Source organism: Scyliorhinus torazame, chromosome 5 (genome assembly GCF_047496885.1).
Source record: "Scyliorhinus torazame isolate Kashiwa2021f chromosome 5, sScyTor2.1, whole genome shotgun sequence".
NCBI classification, from domain to species: domain Eukaryota; kingdom Metazoa; phylum Chordata; class Chondrichthyes; order Carcharhiniformes; family Scyliorhinidae; genus Scyliorhinus; species Scyliorhinus torazame.
This window is the reverse complement of record NC_092711.1, coordinates 146,000,722-146,022,612: the sequence shown is the minus strand read 5'-3', so window position 1 is coordinate 146,022,612 and position 21,891 is coordinate 146,000,722. Positions and strand designations below refer to the sequence as shown.

Genomic DNA, 21,891 nt, shown 5'->3' with positions numbered 1-21,891 from the left:
GGTGCTCCGGTTTCCTCCCACAGTCCAAAGATGTGCAGGTTAGGTGGATTGGCCATGATAAATTGCCCTTAGTGTCCAAAATTGCCCTTAGTGTTGGTTGGGGTTGCTGGGTTATGGGGATAGGGTGGAGGTGTTGACCTTGGGTAGGGTGCTCTTTCCAAGAGCCGGTGCAGACTTGATGGGCCGAATGGCCTCCTTCTACACTGTAAATTCTATGATAATCTATGAAAATTCCACCAACACACTTCCTGTCCCAACAGTGGCCCCAACATCTTGACCACTGCTACACAAACATCATGGGCACCTGATGATCCATCCCGACTGCACTTTGGAAAGTTGAACCACAAGATGGTGCTCCTTTTCCCAGCATACAAGCAGAAACTTAAGCGGGAGAATCCGGTTAAGAAGGTTGTGCAAATGCTGGTCTGAGGCAACAGAAGAGCTCCTACGCGACTGGTCCGTATTCAAGAACTCGACAGCTAACCTAAATGGGTATGCCAGCACCATCACAGACTTCATCAGCAAGTGAGTAGACGATTGTGTGTCAAAGAAGGTAGTACGTACGTTACCCAACCAGAATCCGGAGATTCACTCTCGACTGAAGGCCACGTCTGAGGTATTCAAGTCCGGCAACCCTGACCTACACAAAAAATCTGGGTACAACCTCTGCAAAGCCAACAGGGATGCCAAGAGACAACAGAAGAGTTGTCCAGACTAAGCTAGAATCATGGACTCTGATCGATTGTGGCGAGGCTTAAACAACATAATGCGCTAAAAAGCAAAGCCGAGTAGAATCTTTAGCAACAGCGCACCCCTTCCCAACAAACGCAATGCATTCTATGCTTATTTCGAGCAGGAAACCAACAAACCTGTCATCTGCCCCAAGCAGCCTTGGGCACGCCCATGCCCACCGTCACAGCGTACAAAGTCAGATTGGCCGTCTTGAAAGTGAACCCTCGGAAAGCGGCGGGTCCTGACGGAGTCCCTGCCATGCACCCAGATCCTGCGCGGACCAACTGGCAGGTGTGTTCACGGACATCCTCAACCTCTCCCTACTCCGTTCTGAGATTCCCACCTGCTTCAAGACCACCATCATACCGGTGCCAAAGAAGAACCAGGCAATGTGCCTCAGTGAATACCATCCAGTGGCCTTGACATTGATCATTATGAAATGCTTAGACCACAGCTGGAGTAATGTGTGCAGTTTTACTCCCCTTACCTTAGGAAAGGTATTGCCACAGAGGAACCCAACAAAGTTTCACCAGACTTGTTCCGGGTTTGGCAGGATTGTCCCAGGAAGAGAGATTGGGGAAACTAGGCCTCTTTTCTCTAGAGTTCCAAGGAATGAGAGGGGATTTCATTGAAACTTACAAAATCCATAAAGGAATAAACAGGGTGGGTGCAGGTGAGATGTTTCCCCTGGTTGGAGAGTCTGGAACCAGGGGATACAAATTCAAACTAAGGGGGAAGTCACTTAGGACTGGTCTCGGAGGAGACATTTCTTTACTCAGAGAAATCTTTGGAATTCTCGACCCCAGAGAGCTGTGGAAGCTCAGTCACTGAGTGTGGTTAAAGCAGAGACCGACAGATTTCTTTTTTTCTTTGTTTAATAAATTAGTTTTTTCTAATTAAGGGGCAGTGTAGCGAGGCCAATTCACCAATGCTGCACAATAAGTTCGGTTGTGGATCTGAGACCCACAAGACACTAGGAGAATGTGCAAACTCCACATGGACAGTGACCCAGGGCCAGGATCAAACTCAGGTTCTTGGTGCCATGAGGCAACAGTGCTAACCACTGGGCCACCGTGCCATCCAACTGACAGATTTCTAAATATCAATAACACAAATGGATATGGAGATAGTGTGGGGAAAAAGACATTGAATCATAGAATCATCGTATTTACAATGCATAAGGAGGCCATTCGGCCCATTGAGTGTGCACCGGCCCTTGGAATGAGTACCCTACCTAAGTCCACAACCCCACCCTATCCCCGTAATCCAGTGACCCCACCCAAACTTTTTGGACACTGAGGGCAATTTGGAATGGCCAATTCACCTAACCTGCACATCTTTGGACTGTGGGAGGAAACCGGAGCACCCGGAGGAAACCCACGCAGACACAGGGAGAAAGTGCAAGCTCCGCACAGACAGTGACCCAAGCCGGAATCGAACCTGAGACCCTGGAGCTGTGAAGCAACTGTGCTAACCACTGCTACCGTGAAGTGGATGATGAGCCATGATCGTATTGAATGGTGGCGCAGGCTCGATGGGCTGAATGGCCAACTCCTGCTCTGACCTCTGATGGTATAAAGATAGGTAGGAAAGTAATTTGTGAAGAGGACATAAGGAGACAACAATGGATAGAGATAGGTTACGTGAGTGGGAAAAGATCTGCCAAATGGAGAATAATGTGAGAAAATTAGAAATTGTCCATGTTGCCAGAAGAATAAAAAAGTTTCTGATCTGAATAGTGAGAGATTGTAGAGCTCTGAGACTCCGAGGGATCTGGGTGTCCAAGAGCATGAATCACAAAAAGAGAATTGAATACAAAAGTAGCGAGGTTATGCTTCAGTTATACAGGACATTGGTGAGACCATATCTGGAGCACTGTGTACAGTATTGCTCTCATTTAAGGAATGATGTAAATGTTTTGGAAACAGTTCAGAGAAGGCTTACTGGACTCACACCTGGAATTGGAGGCTGGTCTTATGAGGAATGATTGGACTCTGATGGAGTTTAGGTGACTTGATTGATTCGTATAAAATCCTGAGGGACTTGACAGGGTGGATGTGGAAAGGATGTTTCCTCTTGTGGGAGAATCTAGAAATTGGAGTCACTTTAAAAGTAATAACTTGCCCATTTAAGGCAGAGGAGAACTTTTTTCTCTCAGGGTTATGAGTCTTGGAACTCTCTTCCTCAAAGGACAGTAGAAGCAGAGTCTTTGAATATTTTGAAGACGGAGTTGAATAGATTCTTGATAAGCAAGGGGGTGAAAGGTTATCGGGGGGTCAGTGGGAATGTGGAGTTGAGGTTACAATCAGATCAGCCGGGAACTTATTGAATAGTGGAGCAGGCTCGAGGGGCCGAGTGGCCTACTCCAGCTCCTAATTCGTATGTTATCACATCCTTTGTAATAGATTTTGGCATTTTCACTCCGACTGATGTCAGACTAATGGGTCTGTGGTTCCCCATTTTCTTTCTCCCTCCTTAAATATTGGGGTTACATTTACCACCTTCCAATCTGCAGGAACCATTCCAGAATCTATAGAATTGTGAAAGATAATCACCAATGTATCTCTCCAGCCACCTCTTTCAACACTCTGGGATGTAGAGCAGCAGCTGCCCATATAGTTAAGTGTGTAATTGTAAGGTTGAATTTGCGTAGTATCTGTAATATGTAACTGAATTTAGTGTTAGGGCCTTACTTAATAGACAGGTGACTGGGGATGCTGGGCAGGTATTGGTTCTAAGTCTGTGATCTACCACGCTTCGCGTTCAGGATCAAGAGGAGGGATATGTGGCCGCCTAAAGTGGCGTCCGGCAAAGGATGCTGGGAAAAGTGGCCAAGTTCAGGGACAGACAGGCTGCAGCTTCCAAATAGACAAAAAGCTGGTTTGTCTAACAGCCGAGGAAAAAGGCCATCCCGGGACAATGGGCTTAAATGGAAATTGACAAAGTGGCAGACTTGGTGGCGTCAGTTTTCCTCATTTGGGAAGGCCTACGTGCCTCGGACACCAATGGACATGGCCGGTCAGGACAAGCCCCGCGAACAAGGTAGTGGATTTAATTGAACATTATCGATCAAGATGATCAAGCCCTGATCGATTGATTGGGCCTTCACCTGGGACCGCCCAAAGGGGCTCAAACTCCTGGGGATAAAAGGTGCTGCGCAGCCCACCATTCGCTCTCTCGACAGCAGCTCTCAACAGTAACAAACATCGGTGACCTTTCACCGGCCGAAGAGGAAGACCATCCACGCCATCGATGGAAGGACCCGAGCCGAGGATAACAACGACCAGCAACAGACTTTCAACACTGCCAGACTGCGGACTCCAGATAAGGCCATATCTGCCCCGTACTTGCCAGTCACTTGAAAGTTAAGTTAAGGTCTTGTGTGCATTAGCTTAGAGTTCAACTTGCATGTGTGTGTGATTAATTAACAGTAACAATTGTGTGATCGTAAATAAAGTATATTATTGTATCATACAACTTATGGTCATTTGTCCATCGTATAAGGGTTAAAGACACGCTATGGTTTTGGTACAACAGATCCTTGTGAAATTTGAAGCCATGTATTCGCAACAAGGCTCAAAGAGCAACAACCCACTGCAGACAAAGTTGGGAGATCGGCCAGTCCAGCAGAAAGAAACCCTCCGACCCTCCCCATTGACCAATTGTCAGAATGAACAAAATGCAGTCCTGGATGTAATTGAAGCAGAAACAATAACAGCAAATTCCAACCCTTGTAATCATTTGTGAACTTGTTGGTGTCTCAGCAGGTGTGATGAATCACTGAATCCTTTCCCACATTGAGAGCAAGTGAACAGCCTCTTCCCAGTGTGAACTCGTCGATGTCTCCATAGTGTGGCTGAGTAATTTAATCCTTTCCCACACTGAGCGCAGATGAACGGCCTCTCCCCAGTGTGAACTCGCTGGTGTAACTTCAGGCTGGATAACTGAGTGAATCCCTTCCCACACTGAGAGCAAGTGAATGGTTTCACTCCAGTGTGAACTCGCTGATGTCTCTGCAGGGTGGAGGAATCACTGAATTCCCTCCCACATTGACAGCAGGTGAACGGCTTCTCCCCAGTATGAAGTCCCTGATGTGCCTGCAGGCTGGATATCTGAGTGAATCCCTTCCCATAGAGAGAGCAGGTGAATGGCCTTCCCCCAGTGTGAATGTGTCGATGAGCTTCCAGTGCAGATGGGGCCCTTGAATCCTTTCCCACAGTCCACACATTTCCATGGTTTCTCCATGTTTTGGGTCTCCTTGTGTCTCTCGAAGTTGGACAATTGAAGCCTTACCCACACAGAGAACACATGTATGGTCTCTCCCCGCTGTGAATGCTGCAATGTTTTTTCAGGGTGCGTATCTGGTTAAATCTCTTTCCACAGACAGTGCTCTGGAACACTCTCACTTAGGTGTGTGTGTCTCGGTGCTTTTCCAGTCACAATGGTGTTGAAAATCTGTTGATGCCGACAGCTCAAGCAAACATTTCTCCTTCTAGATTCAAATGCCGAAGATATTCAGATCCCAAGGAACCGAATAACTCTGTCAGATCTAGATGTGACGTTTGAGATTTCTCTCTGAAATTCCTCCACTTCTAATCTCTTGGAAAAACAATTTACAAAAGTCAGCACTGTCAGTACAGGATAGACATTCAAAACAGACAATTCTGGTTCCTATGGAACATTCTTCCCTCTCTCATTCCCCATCCATCCCACACACTCTCCCTCCATTCTCCCTCCCAATTCTCCTGAAGCTGCTGATTCAGACTGATTGACAGATCTATGCTCACTGCTTCCTGTCCTGGACACAGATCATAACAAATAGGAGCTACAGTCAGCCATTTGGCCCACTTGCCCCATCCTTTAATGAGCTCAATGGCCAATCGACCTCAGCACCATTTACCCACACTACCCTCATATTCCTTGGTGACTTCAATGTTTTGGGGAGGGCGGGGGGGGGGGGGGGGGGGGGTCACAATCAAATCCAGTGACTACCTGCATGTACTTTGTGTCAGGTTGAGGTCAATGCCACCCCCACTTTTCATCCCAGTCCCAGGAGATTAGATATTGGGCTCCAAACAAGTGAGGGAGGCCACAGCTCCCACTATTCCCCCGTGCTGGAGAAACTGCTCTATCTGCCATGCAGGCAGATGGCCCGGAACTGCACATGTCCAAGGGATGGGGGCCCTTAATTGAAAAAAAAAGACTGGGCACTTTAAATTGAAAAAATAAATCTGTCTAACTCATCCTTGAATATATTCAATGACCTCTAGACTCCACTGGTCCCTGTGGAAGAGAAATCCCGAGATTAACAACCCTGTGAGGTAACAGATTACTGAAAATATATGATGTAGTTACAGTACAATATTACACTACTAGAAATAATAATAAATGTACTTTACAGAACCATAAACAATATATCTAATCTGTACCATATAACAACACTAGACATATCTCTGGCTAATATTAATTTACTGACCCTTAAATGTCAGCCATCTCCTGGGGAAACCAGCCCTTTAATTGTGAACATTGGGAAAGAGACCATCCTTTTAGCCAAATAATTGTCAAGCTGAGGGATCAAAGGATGTCAATGTCTTTAAGAGAGAGAGAGACCTGGGCCAAGCTTTCCAGAGTTTGCACCCTCCCTGGATTCACTTCCTTTCCCTTCAGTTGTTGCAAGGCACCAATTGAAGGTCAGAATGAGAAAAGAAATGGAAAGGGGGAGAAAAGAGTGTTTTACTCATTGATGTTGAAGACAGGAGGAAGTTGCAGTCTGTGTGAAGCTTCATTCAATCTTCATTCACACAAAGGCAGTGCTCTAATTGGCTGGAGGACCAAAGTCCTTTCGGGCCTCCCAGTTTCTCAAGAGCCAATACCTGAGCAGGAAGGTCAGAGGGTGGGCTCTCCTCTGCACTGCGCAGTTCCCTATCTCCCTTGGACATGCGCAGTCCCGGGCTGGGTGGAGATGGAGATCACTGGGTGAGTTCTCGCTCTGGCCGGAAGCGTCAGCCGGTTGCCTGGAAACCTTGTCTGCAGATGTGAAGGGGGAGGGGGAACAAAAGGAGGGGTCGGGGCTCTCGCGTGCGCCCGCCGGGCCTGCGCACTGGAACCCGGAGACGTCACCGCGGAACAGTGTGATTCAGGCGTCTTTGGGACGTCACAATGACTCAGAGGGGCGTTCCCAGCACACTGGAAGCAACACCCCTGGTCACAGAAACAAAATACTCCGGATTGGACAACAGCTCAGCGTCGGGAGGTCAAATACCCGCCCACCTCACGTGGGCCGAGATCCGCCCCCGCATTGTCTCCATGAGGGAGATTGGCCAATAGGAACCTGTGGAGGACTGGACAGGCGCTGATCCTTCAGCCAATCAGAGTCTGGGGCCTGTGTCACTGGCTGCACGGAGCTTCCTTCACTGTCTGCCCAGCAAACCTGCTGTTCCTCCAGCTTCACACAGACTGAAACTTCCTCTCACCTCTGTAAGTAAAACACTTCCTTTTCTCCCCATTAAATTTATGTGCTTATTCTGCCCTTCTATTGGTGACTTGTTTAAATCCCCAGGCCCAGATGAGATGTTTCCCAGGCTGCTGTGGGAAGCAAGACAGGAGATTGCAGACACTCTGACAATTTTCAAATTTTTCTGGCCACAGGAGCGGTGCCAGAGGACTGGAGGACCGATAATGTGGTTCCATTGTTCAAGAAATGAAGTAGGGAAAATCCAGGAAATTACAGACCAGTGAGTTTAACTTGAGTGGTCAGGAAATGATTGGAAAATATTCTGAGGGACAGAATTAATCTCTGTTGCGAAGGCAAGTACTAATTAAGGATAGTCAGCATGTCTGCGTGGGTTTCACCCCCACAACCCAAAGATGTGCTGGTTAGGTGGATTGGCCACGCTAAATTGCCTCTTAATCGGAAAAAAAATAATTGGGTACTCTAAATTTATTTTTAAAAAGGCTAGTTAGCATGGCTTTGTCAAAGGAAGATTATGTCTTATAAAGACCTACCCAAACAAAGACTGTAACAGGTTTCAGAGCAGCAATAGCAGTGCCTCTGGTTCTGCACCAGAACAAGGAGATGGAGCTGAGGTTGTGGACAGCGTTCTGCACAATGTCCTCTGCCAATTTGGAGACTTGGAGCCAGACCTCTACATGCTGCTTGACAGTGAAGAGGAGACTGTCTGACAAGCCAGACAATCCACCCAGCATCTCAATATACACCCTCATCGGTGCCTATTAAAATCCTCATCTGATCCACCCGAAGCAGCACCCATCTCTGACCACACCCTCCAGTGAACTGGCAAGCAAACTATATTTCACCCTGTCCTGGATCCAGTCCAGTGTTTCACCACAGCTGATCCCAACTCTATAGTGGCTGCTAAGTTTGTGCAGTGTTGTATCTGAGCTGGTAGCAGTGAGGGTCAGATCAAATGGCTACCTGTCTTCATGAAGTGCTGAGCTGTTGCTCTCTCTTTTCATCTTTGACCTGCTGTGGCTGAACAGGTAGGATTTTCACGATGGGCCGAAGAGCATCTTTCTCTGCTGCAAAACTCTCTGACTCTAAGCCTTTGAGTCTCTGAAAGCAGGAAATCAGAAAGGGAAAGTTGGTTTGAAGGAAGAGGGTGGGGAATTGGAAAGGAAGAGATCTAAGGTATACACTGTGTGGAATTTGCTCGTTCTCCCCCTGTCTGCATGGGTTTCCTCCGGACGCTCCAGTTTCCTCCCACAGTCCAGAAGATGTGCAGGATAGGTGGATTGGCCATGAACACTTGTCCCTTAGTGTCCAAAAGGTAAGGTGGGTTTAAAGGGATAGAGAGGAGGAGTGGACCTGGGTAGCATGCTCCATCAGAGGGTCAGTGCAGAAGGATTCTGTGGATTCTATTTCATTTGCATTTTCCGTGGAGGTGACTAAGCGTGTCGTTGAGGGTAGTGCAGTTAATAATCTTTATTGTCACAAGTAGGCTTACATTAACACTGCAATGAAGTTACTGTGAAAATCCCCTAGTCGCCACATTCTGGCGCCTGTTCAGGTGCACTCAGGAGAATTCAGAATGTCGAATTCACCTAACAAGCACGTCTTTCGGGACTTGTGGGAGGAACCCAGAGCACCCGGAAGAACCCCACACAGACACGGGGAGTACGTGCAGACTCCACACAGACTGACCCAAGCCGGGTATCAAACCTGGAACAATGGCACTGTGGAGCAAAGTGCTACCAACTGTGTTTCCGTGCTGTCCACATGTAGCCCAGAAAAACTTCAGTAAGGTTTGTGACAAGGTCTCACATGGGGGACTGGTCAAGATGGGCTCCAGGCAAATTGATACCAAAATTGGCTTCCTGGCAGCAGGCAGAGGGAGATGGTCAAAGATTGTCTTTGTGACTGGAAGCCTGTGTCCAATGGTGTTCCACTGCGATCGGTGTTGGGTTCCATGTTGTTCGGAGCATACATCAATGATCTGGATGTGAATGTTGGAGATATGATAAGATCGCAGATGACACAAAAATTGGGGGTGTGGGAAATGGTGAGGAACGCCTCAGATTTCAGGATGATATGGACGGGCTGGTTAGATGGCAGAACAGTGACAAATTGAAATTAATCCTGAAAAGTGCAACAGGTCAAATTTGAGTAATCTCTCCTAACTCAGCAACTGGAGCTGTGTATATAGTTCATGTTAAATAAAATCAGTTTTGTTTGTCTACAACTCGGTGTTATACTCTTCATTGTCCCGTATTAAATACCCATATCTCTGCACTCTCCTGCCACTCAACCAATTTCCTAACCGTGTCAATAATTTGCCCTCAACTCCGAGGGCTTCCACCTTAGCCAACAGTCTCTTGTGTGGGACATTATCAAATGCCTTCTGGGAGTCCGTATAAATGACATCCATAGACAGTCCCCTGTCCTCTACCTTAGTCACCTCCTCAAAAGATTCAGTAAAATAAGTCAGGCTGGCTGTCCCTGATCGAACAATGTTTTTCAAAGTGTTCAGTTACCCGATCCCTGATTATACATTCCAGCAGTTTCCCCACCATAGATGTTCATAACAATCTTTATTAGTGTCACAAGTAGGCTTAACACTGAGGGACTGAATTTAGACTGTCCGATTCACCTAACAGCTCGGCTTTTGGGGACTTGTGGGAGCACCAGGATAAAACCTACGCAGACACAGGGAGAACGTGCAGACTCCACACAGACAGTGACCTAAGCCGGGAATCACACCTGGGTCCCTGGGGCTGTGTAGCAACAGTGCTAACCATTGTGCTACCATGTCATGTTTGGCTAACTGGTCTGTAATTCCCTGTTTTTCCCCTTTCACCCTTCTTAAAAAGTGAATCCCTTCCCACACTAAGAGCAGGTGAATGGCCTATCCCCAGTGTGAACTCGCTGGTGTATCCGCACTTCAAAAAGTGAAATTTTCCAATCCAGAGGGACAACTCCTGAATCTAGGGAACTCTGGACAATTATCGTTGGGGCATCTACAATGTGCTCCCCGACTTCCTTCAACAGCCTCGGATGGAAACCGTCAAGTCCTGGGGATTTGTCACTCTTCAGTTCCATTAGTCTCCTAGTTAGTGATGGTATCGGTATCATTATGTTAATTGTATCAAGTCCCTGTCCTCTATCGACTATTAATTTTTTCGGGACTTATGGCAAGTTATCCTCATTTTCAACTGTAAATACTGAGGCAGAGTAATTGTTCAGCGTGTCTGCCATTCCCCCATTATCACTGACAATATCTCCATTTCCAGCTTTTACTGGGCCTACATTGCTCTTCACACCCGCTTTCCCTTTATATAACAAAACATTTCTTCTCATTGATATTGATGAACCTTGCAGGTTTCCTTTCATAATCCCTTTTAGTTGCGCTTACAAGCTGCTTTGTGACCCTTTGCTGGTCCTTGTACCTATCCCATTCGTCCGGATCTGTCCTGTGTCTTGTATTTTTGTGCGCTATTTCTTTTAGCTTTAAGCTGTCCCTAATCTCTTCATTTGTCCGTGGCTGTTTTTTTTCTGTGAAATGGAGCCTTTTCCTCTCAGGGGTATATACTTGCTCTGTATCTCGTTAAATGTTTCTTTAAATATTCTCCACTTATCTTCAGTTGTTTGACCCAGTAACCGATCTCCCCAGTTTACCGAGGACAGTCCCTGTCTCATCCCGTTAACGTCAGCCTTACCCAAGTCTAAAATTCTACTGTCTGTAATGTGCTTTTCACTTTCAAACACTACACTGAATTCAATCATGTTGTGATCACTATTTGATCAATGTTCGTGCACAGTTAGGCTGCTAATTAAATTGGGCTCATTACTCATAACTAAATATAATATTGCCTTCCCCTTGTTACATCTGGAACATATTGCTGCAGGAAACTATCCCAGACACATTCCAGAAATTCACTCCCTTTCTGACAGTTGCTTGTCTGCCTCTCCCAATCTGTGTGTCAGTTATAATCCCCCATTAATACTACTCTGCCTTTGCTACACACTCGCCTAATTTCTGCCTTTATACAATCTAGCACCTGAGAGCTAACCAGACGGTCGATACACAACACCCATTACAGTTTGAGATTTTTTTGTTCCTCAGTTCCACCCATGTGGGGCGGGATTCTCCGTCCCAGCAGCCGGCCAATGGGGTTTCCCATTGAGGGCACCCCCATGCCGTTGGGAAGTCCGTTGGCATGAGCGCGCTGCCAGCGAAGCGGAAGATCCCGCCGACAGAGAATCCATGGTCTCCGCTGGATCCTTCCCCTCATTATATCCTCCACAGCAGACGCCATCTCCCTGGCGCCACACTCACCTGGAGCATCTCGACAACAAGGACTCCGACATCAGACTCCTATTCATTGACTACAGCTTCAAATTCCGAGGTGTGCACATCACCAACAATCTGTCCTGGTCTACCCACGTCAACATTACGACCAAGAAAGCACAACAGCGCCTATACTTTTTCAGGAAACTAAGGAAATTTGGCATGTCCACATTGACCCTTACCAACTTTTATAGATGCACCATAGAAAGTATCCTACCTGGCAGCATCACAGACTGGCATGGCCACTGCTCGGTCCAAGACCGTAAGAAACTACAGAGAGTCGTGAACACGCCCAGTCCATCACACAAACCCGCCTCCCATCCATTGACTCTGTCAGCACCTCCCGCTGCTTTGGGATAGAGGGCAGCATATTCAAAGACCCCTCCCACCCGGCTTGTTCACACTTCCAACTTCTTCCATCGGGCAGGAGATACAAAAGTCTGAGAAAACGTCCAAAGACGTGCAGATTAGGTGGATTGGGCATGATAAATTGCCCTTAGTGACCAAAAAGATTAGGAGGTGTTATTGCGTTATGGGGATAGGGTGGAAGTGAGGGCTTAAGTGGGTCGGTGCAGACTCGATGGGCTGAATGGCCTCCTTCTGCACTGTATGTTCTATGTTCTAACAGATTCGAAAACATCTTCTCCGCTGTTACCAGACTCCTAATCGACCCTCTTGTGGACTGACCTGATCTCTTCACACATCTCCACTGAGTAGTGCTACACTCCTATATGCTTCACCCGATGCCTGTGTCTATGTATTTACATTGTGTATTGATGTTTGCCCTGTGTATTCTCATGCATGGAATGATCTGTCTGAACTGTACGCAGATCAATACTTTTCACTGTATCTCGGTACACGTGACAATAAACAAATCCAATCCTCACCATTGAGGTGATGGTATTTCTAATCAGTAAGGCTACTCCACCCACTCTGCCATATTCTCTGTCCCTCCTGTAAACTTTATAACCGGTATGTTTGGTAGCCAGTCCAGACCATCCTGCTACTTGTTTTTGGAACTGTATTGAGTTCTGAGGCCTTCCCCTCCCCCTCCATTTATTAGTTTAAAGTCTTTCTGACCTCCCTATTTATCCTTTCCACGAGGACACTGGTCCCAGATCGGTTCAGGTGGAGACCGTCCCAACGGCACAGATCCCTCCTGTCCCAATACTGATGCCTGTGCCCCATGAAATGGAACCCCTCTTTCCTGCGCCACTCCTTTAGCCACGTGTTTACTTCTCTAATTTTCTCATCCCTATGCCAATTTGCACGTGGCTCAGGGAATAATCCAGAGATTATAATCCTTGGGACCTGTTCTTTAATTCTGTTCCTAATTTCTGATATTCCCAAACAGGTCCTCTTTCCTAGTCTTGCTGATACTGTTTGTCCCAATGTGGACCACAACAACTGGATCCTCCCCCTCTCTCTCCAATATCCTTTCAAGCCGGTTAGAGATGCCCCTCACCCTGGCACCGGGCAGGCAACACACCATGTGGGACTCTCGGTCCTGCTTCCAAAGGATGTTATCAGTTCCCCTAATTATAGAATCCCCGACAACTACCACTTCCTCCCCCCGCTTGAATGGCCTCCTGTACCAGGGTGCAGTGGTCAGCTAGCTCATCCTTCCTACAGTCACTGCTCCGATACCCTGCCCCTCCGAGTCCGCTCCCTGGAGACGAGATATTGGGGAATGAGAGGAAGGAATGTTCCATAGAAACTAGAATTCTCTGTTCTGAATTTCTATCCTGTACTGAGTGTTGACTTTGAAAACTCCTTTTACAGATATTACAAGAGGAGGAATTCCAGACAGAAATCTCAATTGTCACGTCTCGGTCCCACAGAATCACTCGATACCTTGGGATCTGAATGTCACCGGCCTTTGGATCTAGAAGGAGAAATGTTTGCCGAATCTGTCAGCATCAAAATATTTTAAACATCAATGTGACTGGAAAAGCACCGAGACACACACACCCGAGCGAGAGTGTTCCAGAGCACTGACTGTGGAAAGAGCTTTAAACATTTACACAGCCTGAACGAACATTGCACCATTCACAGTGGGGAGAGACCGGACACGTGTTCTGTGTGTGGACGAGGCCTTAACTGATCGTCCATCCTGGAGGGACACGAGGAGACCCAAAACATGGAGAAACCGTGGAAATGTGGGGACTGTGGGAAGGGATACAGATTCCCATCTGAGTTGGAGACTCATCGACGCATTCACACTGGGGAGAGGCCATTCACCTGCTCTGTGTGTGAGAAGGGATTCACTCTGTTCTCCAGACTGAAGAAACACCAGCGAATTCACACTGCGGAGAGGCCATTCACCTGCTCTCAGTGTGGGAAGGGATTCACTCAGTTAACCTACCTGCAGAGTCACCAGCGAGATCGCACTGGGGAGAGACCGTTCACCTGCTCCCAGTGTGGGAAGGGATTCACTCAGTTATCCCACCTGCAAAGTCATGAGCGAGTTCACACTGGGGAGAGACCGTTCATCTGCTCTCAGTGTGGGAAGGGATTCACTCAGTTCTCCAATCTGCAGACACATCAGCGAGTTCACACTGGGGAGAGGCCATTCACCTGCTCTCATTGTGGGAAGGGATTCGCCCAGTTATCCCACCTGTGGACTCACCAGCGAATTCACACTGGGGAGAGACCGTTCATCTGCTCTCAGTGTGGGAAGGGGTTCAGTGAGTCATCCAAACTGCGGACACATCAGCGAGTTCACACTGGGGAGAGGCCATTCACCTGCTCTCTGTGTGGAAAGGAATTCACTGACTTATCAAACCTGAAGAGACACCAGCGAGTTCACAATGGGGAGAAGGCAATCATGTGCTCTGAGTAGGGGAAGGCAATTAATGATCCATCCCACCTGCAGACACACCAGCGAATTCACACTGGTGAGAGGTCATTCTCCACTCAGTGTTGGAAGGGAATCCATGATTCATCGCACCTGCTGAGACACCAAGTTCACAAGTGATTACAGGGGCTATTGCTGTTATTGTTTCTGCTCTCAGTTACATCCAAGACTGTATTTTGTTCATTCTGTCAGTTGGTCAATGGGGAGGGTTGTAGGGTTTTGTTCTGCTCGACTTGGCAGTCCTATGGCTTTGCCTCCAGATGGCTGATGCTCTTTGAGCCTTGTTGCGAATACCTGGTTTCAAATTTCACATGGATCACAGCGTGAAGGGGTGTTTCGAAGAGAGAAGATATTCAGTTTGCATTTCTGTTTGGATCCCCCTAAATCATGCCACATTGCCATGAAGATGGGCATTGGTGGTTACATATTTTTTGTTTAATTTATCTGGGTGAACACCCAATCAGGGTATGAGGGACATGTTGTCTGAGGTCGACTGGGAAACCACAATAAATGGTATGATGGGAGACAGGCAATAGCTAATATTTTCAGGCATTATTATTCATCTACCAGGGGGTCAGTTAGCTCAGTTGGCTGGATGGCTGGTTCATGATGTGGAGTGACTCCAATAGCAGGGATTCAACTGTCGTACTGGCTGAGGTTATCCATGAAGGGTCCACCTTTGCAACATTGCCCCTCGCCTGAGGTGTGGTGACCCTCAGGTTAAACCACCAGTTGTCTCTCTCTCTCGCTCTCTCAAAGGGGAGAGCAGCCTATGGTCTTCTGGGACTTTTGCAACTCATTTCACATATATACACCAAAATTGATTCCTTTAGGGAAAAAAATCCAACAGGAAAAGTGATGCAACCGCGGCTAACAAGAAAAGTTAAAGATTCCATTAGATCAAAGGAAGAGGCTCATAAAGTGGCCAAAATAGTAGTAAGCCTGAGGATTGGGAACTGAATGAGATTAATAAGTAAAAAAGTAGTCCTGGAGAAATTAATGTGGTTGAAAGTTAATCAACCCTCAAACGTGATGCTCGACATCCCAGAGTGTTGAAAGAGGCGGCTGTAGAGATAGTGGATACACTGGTGATCATCTTTCACAATTCTATAGATTCTGGAATGGTTCCTGCAGATTGGAAGGTGGTAAATGTAACCCCACTATTTAAGGAGGGAGAGAGTAAACGGGAACCACAGACCCATTAGCCTGACATCAGAAGGTGGGAAAATGCTACAATCTATTAATGGGGTGGCACGGTAGCACAGTGGTTAGCACCAGGGACCCGGGATCGATTCCAGGCTTGGGTTACTGTCTGTGCGGAGTCTGCACGTTCTCCCCGTGTCTGCGTGGGTTTCCCCCGGGTGCTCCGGGTTCCTCCCACAAGTCCCGAAAGACATGCTTGTTCGGTGAGTTGGACATTCTGAATTCTCCCTCGGTGTACCCAAACACGTGCCGGAATATGGCGACTGGGGGATTTTCACAGTAACTTCATTGCAGTGTTAATGTCAGCCTCCTTGTGACAATAATAAAGATTATAATTATACTATTAAAAGAACTCAACCCATGTCAATAGAATTTGGTTCACGTGAATTGATATCTTCAGTCTGGATAGGCCCAGTGGACCAGGCTATTCTGGGTCTGGATATTTTATCCTAATTGAATTCTCCCTTAAGCTTTGAAAATGGGACAGTAACATGGTCAATCAGAACCATCAGGAAAGATCAGCTTTATGAACATCCAATGTGGCAAAAGATAAGAATGATTGTGGCCAATTACAGATGGAACCAGCATCATTCACTGGTAATGTTCCACCATGTACCAAACAATACCCATCAACCCGTCCTCAACCGAAGCGATTTTACCCACAGTAGAGCAACTGGAGGAAAGAGGGATGTTAATTAAAACACGCAGTTCGTCAAATAGTCCAGTTTGGCAAATGGTACAGAGCGTCTGACCATTGACGACTGAAAGGCAAACCTATATCAATCTGGTATCCACCTGTGTTCCAGTGAAAGTCTGGAATGTTTAGATGGGATTAATAAATTGATCACTTTCTCCTGGAAATATTTACATCCTGGCCCATGAACTTTGTTTTAAAGAAATCCACATTTGAAAGCCCAGCCACAACATGAAATATCAGCACCATAACAGGGCAGATAAGACAGACAGACACTCACTTTGATCTTCAGCGCATCTGAGAGTTAAAAAAATGTGACATGATTTTGGGATCCCGGTGTGGGTGTGCAGTTGTGATTTGTTCCATGTGAAAAATAACAAGCCTAAATTCACAGTGAAATGGACTGAAGACCGGGTCCCAAACACACACAGCTACTGGAGACACAGCAGGAGATGAAATGGTTAATGTGGCCAGGAGATTGAGACACCATTGTGACATCATCAAGACATTGACACACTCCAGAGAGAAACTGACTTTAAAACAATCAGGATAGAATTAAACACACTGGACATGGGCAAAGTGGGAGTGAAATTAAAGCGATAATGGGACAATGAAGGGCTTGGGAGAAATAATACTGAGTAAGAACTGTCCACAAAGAGAGAGCTGGAGAATCTTTTACATCCATGTTTGATCTGTTGCTTGAAGCATCTGTCCTAATGTACCAGTAACCTGGAACTCATGGTGCTCCTTCAGGAGAAGAAAATATGGAGTAGATGTTACCCCAGGCGGAGCCAGAACTGGACAATAATGGAGTGAAATTGAGTGAGGTTTTGTGGAGAGAGTTTTGTAAATTCTGAATGGGATGTGGAAGTCGCTGGACCAGAATTTATTGCCCTTGAACTGAGTGGCTGCTTGGACATTTCAGATTTTAACCGGGTCTCCCCGATTTCTAGTCTCTGCCACAAGGGAAACATTCTCTCAGCATTCTCTCTGTCAATTCCACTCAGGATCTCACGTGTTTCAATACGATCATCTCTCATTCTTCTCAACTGTAATGGATACAGTCCCAACCTGTCAAACCTTTCCTCAGACGATAACCCCCTCATTCCAGAATCTGGGAGTCAACCTCCTCTGAACTGCTTCTAATGCAATTATCTTATTTCTGAAATAAGGAGACCCAAACTGTACACAGTGCTCTAAATATGGGGCGAGATTCCCCGTCCTGTGGCGCGCCCTCACCAGCCGCAGGATTCTCCGTCCTGCCAGACGGACAATGAGTTTCCCATTGTTGCCAGCCTGTCGTCTGGAAATCCCCGGGTGTGAGTGCGCTGCCGGTGCAATGGAGAATCCCGTCAGTGGAGAATCCAGCCCATGGTCTCACCAAGGCCCTGTACAACTGCAGCAAAACACCCCAACTTTTATATTCCAGTCCCTTTGCAATAAATAACAATATTCCATTCACCTTCCTCATCACTTGCTGTACCAGCTGTAATTTCTGCCGTTACATTTTTGGTCCATGGATGATTAATGGACATGTCACTTTAAGGCAAGCAGCCTGTATCTTTAATTCAAGCAGAAGAATCCAGGTGCCTGTACTGGTTTAAACTGGAGCTGAAGATCTTTCGGCACCAGTGTGAGAATTGGGGTTGGGACTCGGTTTGATTGATTCGCTGGTGGCCAATGAATTGGTCCAAACGGCTGTGCTCCTAGGTAACAGGCGGTGATTGGATCCTATCCCACTGGGATGTTTTTCAGAGTCCCAAGCTTTCAGTTTGATTCTAGCAGCACAAGAGGCAGAACTGACTAACTCTCTCTCCAGAAGGCAGCTGTGAGTGCTATCTCTCTTCCCAGATAGCCTGTGGGTGCTATATTCCTGAAACCACGGAGACCTGAATACAAACCACAAACTGAAAGAAAAGTTTGAACAGAGGTGAGGTGTGTCTCCAGAAAAGTGTGAGTACTGCATTTCTAAACTACAAAGAACGTGAACAAATTAACCTACAGAGTAGATCACTACAGACTGTAAACTAAAGACTTTAACCTGCAAGCTTGCTGTGAAGTAAAGTGTGCTAAAAATCATCATCTGAAAAAAAGAATTTCTTTCACTTCTGATCTTATCCCTTTCCACCCCTCGGTGTTTGTATGTCTCTGTGTGTGTAGAGGTTGGGGGCAGGTTAAAGTGGGAATTAGGAATTGGCTTATTGTAAATCAGTTGTGTTTGCTGCATATTTTATTATTGTTCTTGTTATAAATAAACAGTAATCGTATTTACATTTGCAACCATGGTGACTGATTATTGGGCAGCCAAGGGCCAAAGTCATAGGGTATTTTTGTAAGAATTATTGGTTAATTGACTAGTGCTGTGACTCTGGGGCACGTGGGGCTGGAATTGACAGCGCACTAGCCCAGGGTGTCGTAACACAGCAAACTAACTTGTGATTCCTGTATCAGGACACACAGATCCCTCTGCGCCTCAGAGTTCTGTAATCTCTCTCCCATTTAAATAATGTGGACACATTCACATTTTCCCAAGTTATTCTCTATCTGTCAATTTGTTCCCACTCACTTAACCTATTTGATGTCCTTTGTATTCTCCAAGTCCACTTGACAAATTAATTTCCAATCCCTCTTTGTGTCATCAGCAAATTTAACCACATTCAACTCATTAATATAGATTGTAAATAGTTGAGGGCCCAGCACTGATCTTGTGATGCTCCACTTGTCACATCTTACCAACCCAAACATGACCCATTTATACCCACTCTCTGCTTCCTATGAGCTAACCAATCCTCTATCCCTGCTGACATGTTGCCCTCTACACCATGAGCTCTTATGTTGTGCAGAGACCTTTGATGTGGCACCTTGGGAAATACCTTCTGGAAACCTGAATAAACCACATCTGCAGGTTCCCCTTTGTTGACATCCCATGTTACTCCCTCAAGGAGCCTCAATAAATGAGTCAATCAGAACCTGAACCCCATTTTGCATGTCAAAAGAAAAATCACATCTCCTCTACCCCTCTGGTTCCTTTGCCAATCGCCTTAGATGGACTCACTTTCTGTTAAAGAGCCTGTCAACCTCTCACCCACTTTCCCTGAACTACATCAATCTAATCATGAAAAATCCAACAAAATCAAATATTTTTACTGTTAATTGTTTATTAATGAAACAACATGGATAAAAAAACTAACAGAAAATTACTTGAGAATAAATAGCAAGCAGAGTAAAAGGATGTTCACAATGTTCAGAACCCAAGTGGTTTCTCTTTACTCTGTTCCCGTGACTCCCCACTTTGGACACCGGGGCACTGAATACCGGGGGGTCACTACCAGCCCTGGTCACCTCCTTCTGTGTCCTAATTGGTTGGAGGCCCATTTCCCAGTCAGTCCTCCAACACCTTCCTGTCTCTCTATTAGTGCGACGCCCATTGCAGTTTCCCAACTGGGGTGCAGGCCCCATTATTAGTAACTAAATTCAGCCCTCAGCTCCATCTCCTGGCTGTCACTGACACAAGAATAGTGAGCCAGAAAACTGCCTGAGGCTCAAATGGGAAGTCATAACTTGTGGATTAGGATCTCTGTACAGATCAATAACTTTAAAAAAAAATCAATTCCAAGTCAACAATGTAAAGGATCACACAACAGGAGTTCAGGTTTTATGGCTTTTACTGCAGCAAACAAACTAGAAGCAACATTTTGTTTTTAATTTTTCCAATTAAGGGGCAATTTAGCGTGGCCAATCCACCTATCCTGCACATCTTTGGGTTGTGGTGGTGTGGCCCACGCAGACACGGGGAGAATGTGCAAATTCCACACGGACAGTGACCCGGGGCCAGGATTGAACTCGGGTCCTCAGCGCCATGAGGCAGCAGTGCTAACCACTGCACCACTGTGATGCCTTAGAAGCAACGTTAACTCAACACTATTTTTGCCAGAAACCTCCATCTTTATTTATAAAATAGAACTTTGTCCTTTTACACAATCTAAAATTCCACTCCACAGTTATACTTTACTCTGCACCAGAAATCCAAACTTATGTGTCTCAGGACCAGTCAAAAATGATGATATAAAGATAGTGGATACATTGATGATCATCTTCCACAATTCTATAGATTCTGGAATAGTTCCTGCAGATTGAAGGCAGCAAATGTCACCCCACTATTCAGGAAGGAAGGGAGGGAGAGAGAAAATGGTGAACTGCAGATCTGTTAGCCTGACATCAGTATTGGGAAAATACCAGAATCTATTATAAGGGATGTGATAAATGGACACCTGGATAATAATAATTAACCTGGATTTATGATATGGAGATGCCGGCGTTGAACTGGGGTGGGCACAGTAAGAAGTCTTACAACACCAGATGAAGGAGCTGCGCTCCGAAAGTTAGTGATTCAAAACAAACCTGTTGGACTTTAACCTGGTGTTGTAAGACTTCTAACATGGATTTAGGAATAGGTAATCGTGTTTGACAAACTTTTTGGAGTTTTTGAGGATGTTATTAACAGAATTGATATTGGGGAGTCCGTGGATGTGGCGCACTTGGATTTTCAGAAGGTTTATGATAAACACCCGACAGGAGGTTAGTCAGCAAAATGAAAACACATGGGATGGGAGGTAATATACTGGCATGGATTGAGAATTGGCTAACAAGCAGAAAACAGAGAGGAGGAATAAATGGGTCATTCTCACCTTAGCAGTTGGGACGAGTGGGTTACTGCAAAGATCAGTACTTGGGCCCCAGCTGTTCATAGTTTATATAATGATTTGGATGTGGGGACGAAATGGAATATTTCCAAGTTCACTGATGACACAAAGCTAGGTGGGAATGTGTGTTGTGAGGAAGATGTAAAACGGCTACAGGAGGATTTGGACAAACTTAGTGAGTGGGCAAGGACATGGCAGATGGAATATAATGTGGAAAAATGTAAGATTATCACTTTGGTAGGAGGAACCGATGAGCAGAGTATTTCTGAAATGGTCAGAGATTAGAAAGTGTAGATGTACAAAGGGACCTGGGTGTCCTCATCAATAAGTCACTGAAGGCGAACATACAGGCGCAGCAAGTTATTAGGAAGGCTGACGGGATGTTGGTCTTCATCACAAGAGGATTTGAGTACAGGAGTAGTGAAGACTTGCTTCAATAGTGTAGTACGTTGGTTAGACCACAGCTGGAGTATGTGTGCAGTTTTACTGCCCTTAACTTCGGAAAGGTATTATTGCCACAGAGGGAGGGCAATGAAGGTTCACCAGACTTGTTCCGGGGATGGGAGGTGTTGTGTCTATAAAACCTCAGACACTTCGACCAGTTTATTAAACAAATGTTTTACCCAGGTATCTTTATTGACCAGGTAAACAAAGGACAACGGAGTGTAGAAATCACATAACTTTATTCCACAAGCAGTAAAACAGTTACCCTTAAATTATCCCACTAATTACAGTTCCAAGATTCTGAATAGTACCCGAGCCGATGAACTCATTCGAGCTGCGGGTTTGATTCTGTATCTCAATCTCCTCGGGGTCTTCTTCCGAGAAGATGGGTCTCGCCGCTGCTTCTTTCCGTCTCTGGTCAGCCGGCTCGATTACCTCTGCGTGGAGTCTTCA

The 21,891-nt window shown here is 46.1% G+C and overlaps 1 long non-coding RNA gene across 1 annotated transcript; it reads left to right on the top strand.

Annotated features, from left to right (window-relative positions):
* The first annotated feature begins 6,814 nt into the window (after nt 1-6,814).
* LOC140420020 (uncharacterized) lies at nt 6,815-18,562 on the top strand. Its single transcript, XR_011946141.1, has 2 exons — nt 6,815-7,209; nt 13,320-18,562. It is a non-coding gene; the product is annotated as an uncharacterized lncRNA (long non-coding RNA).
* Nucleotides 18,563-21,891: the final 3,329 nt, after the last annotated feature.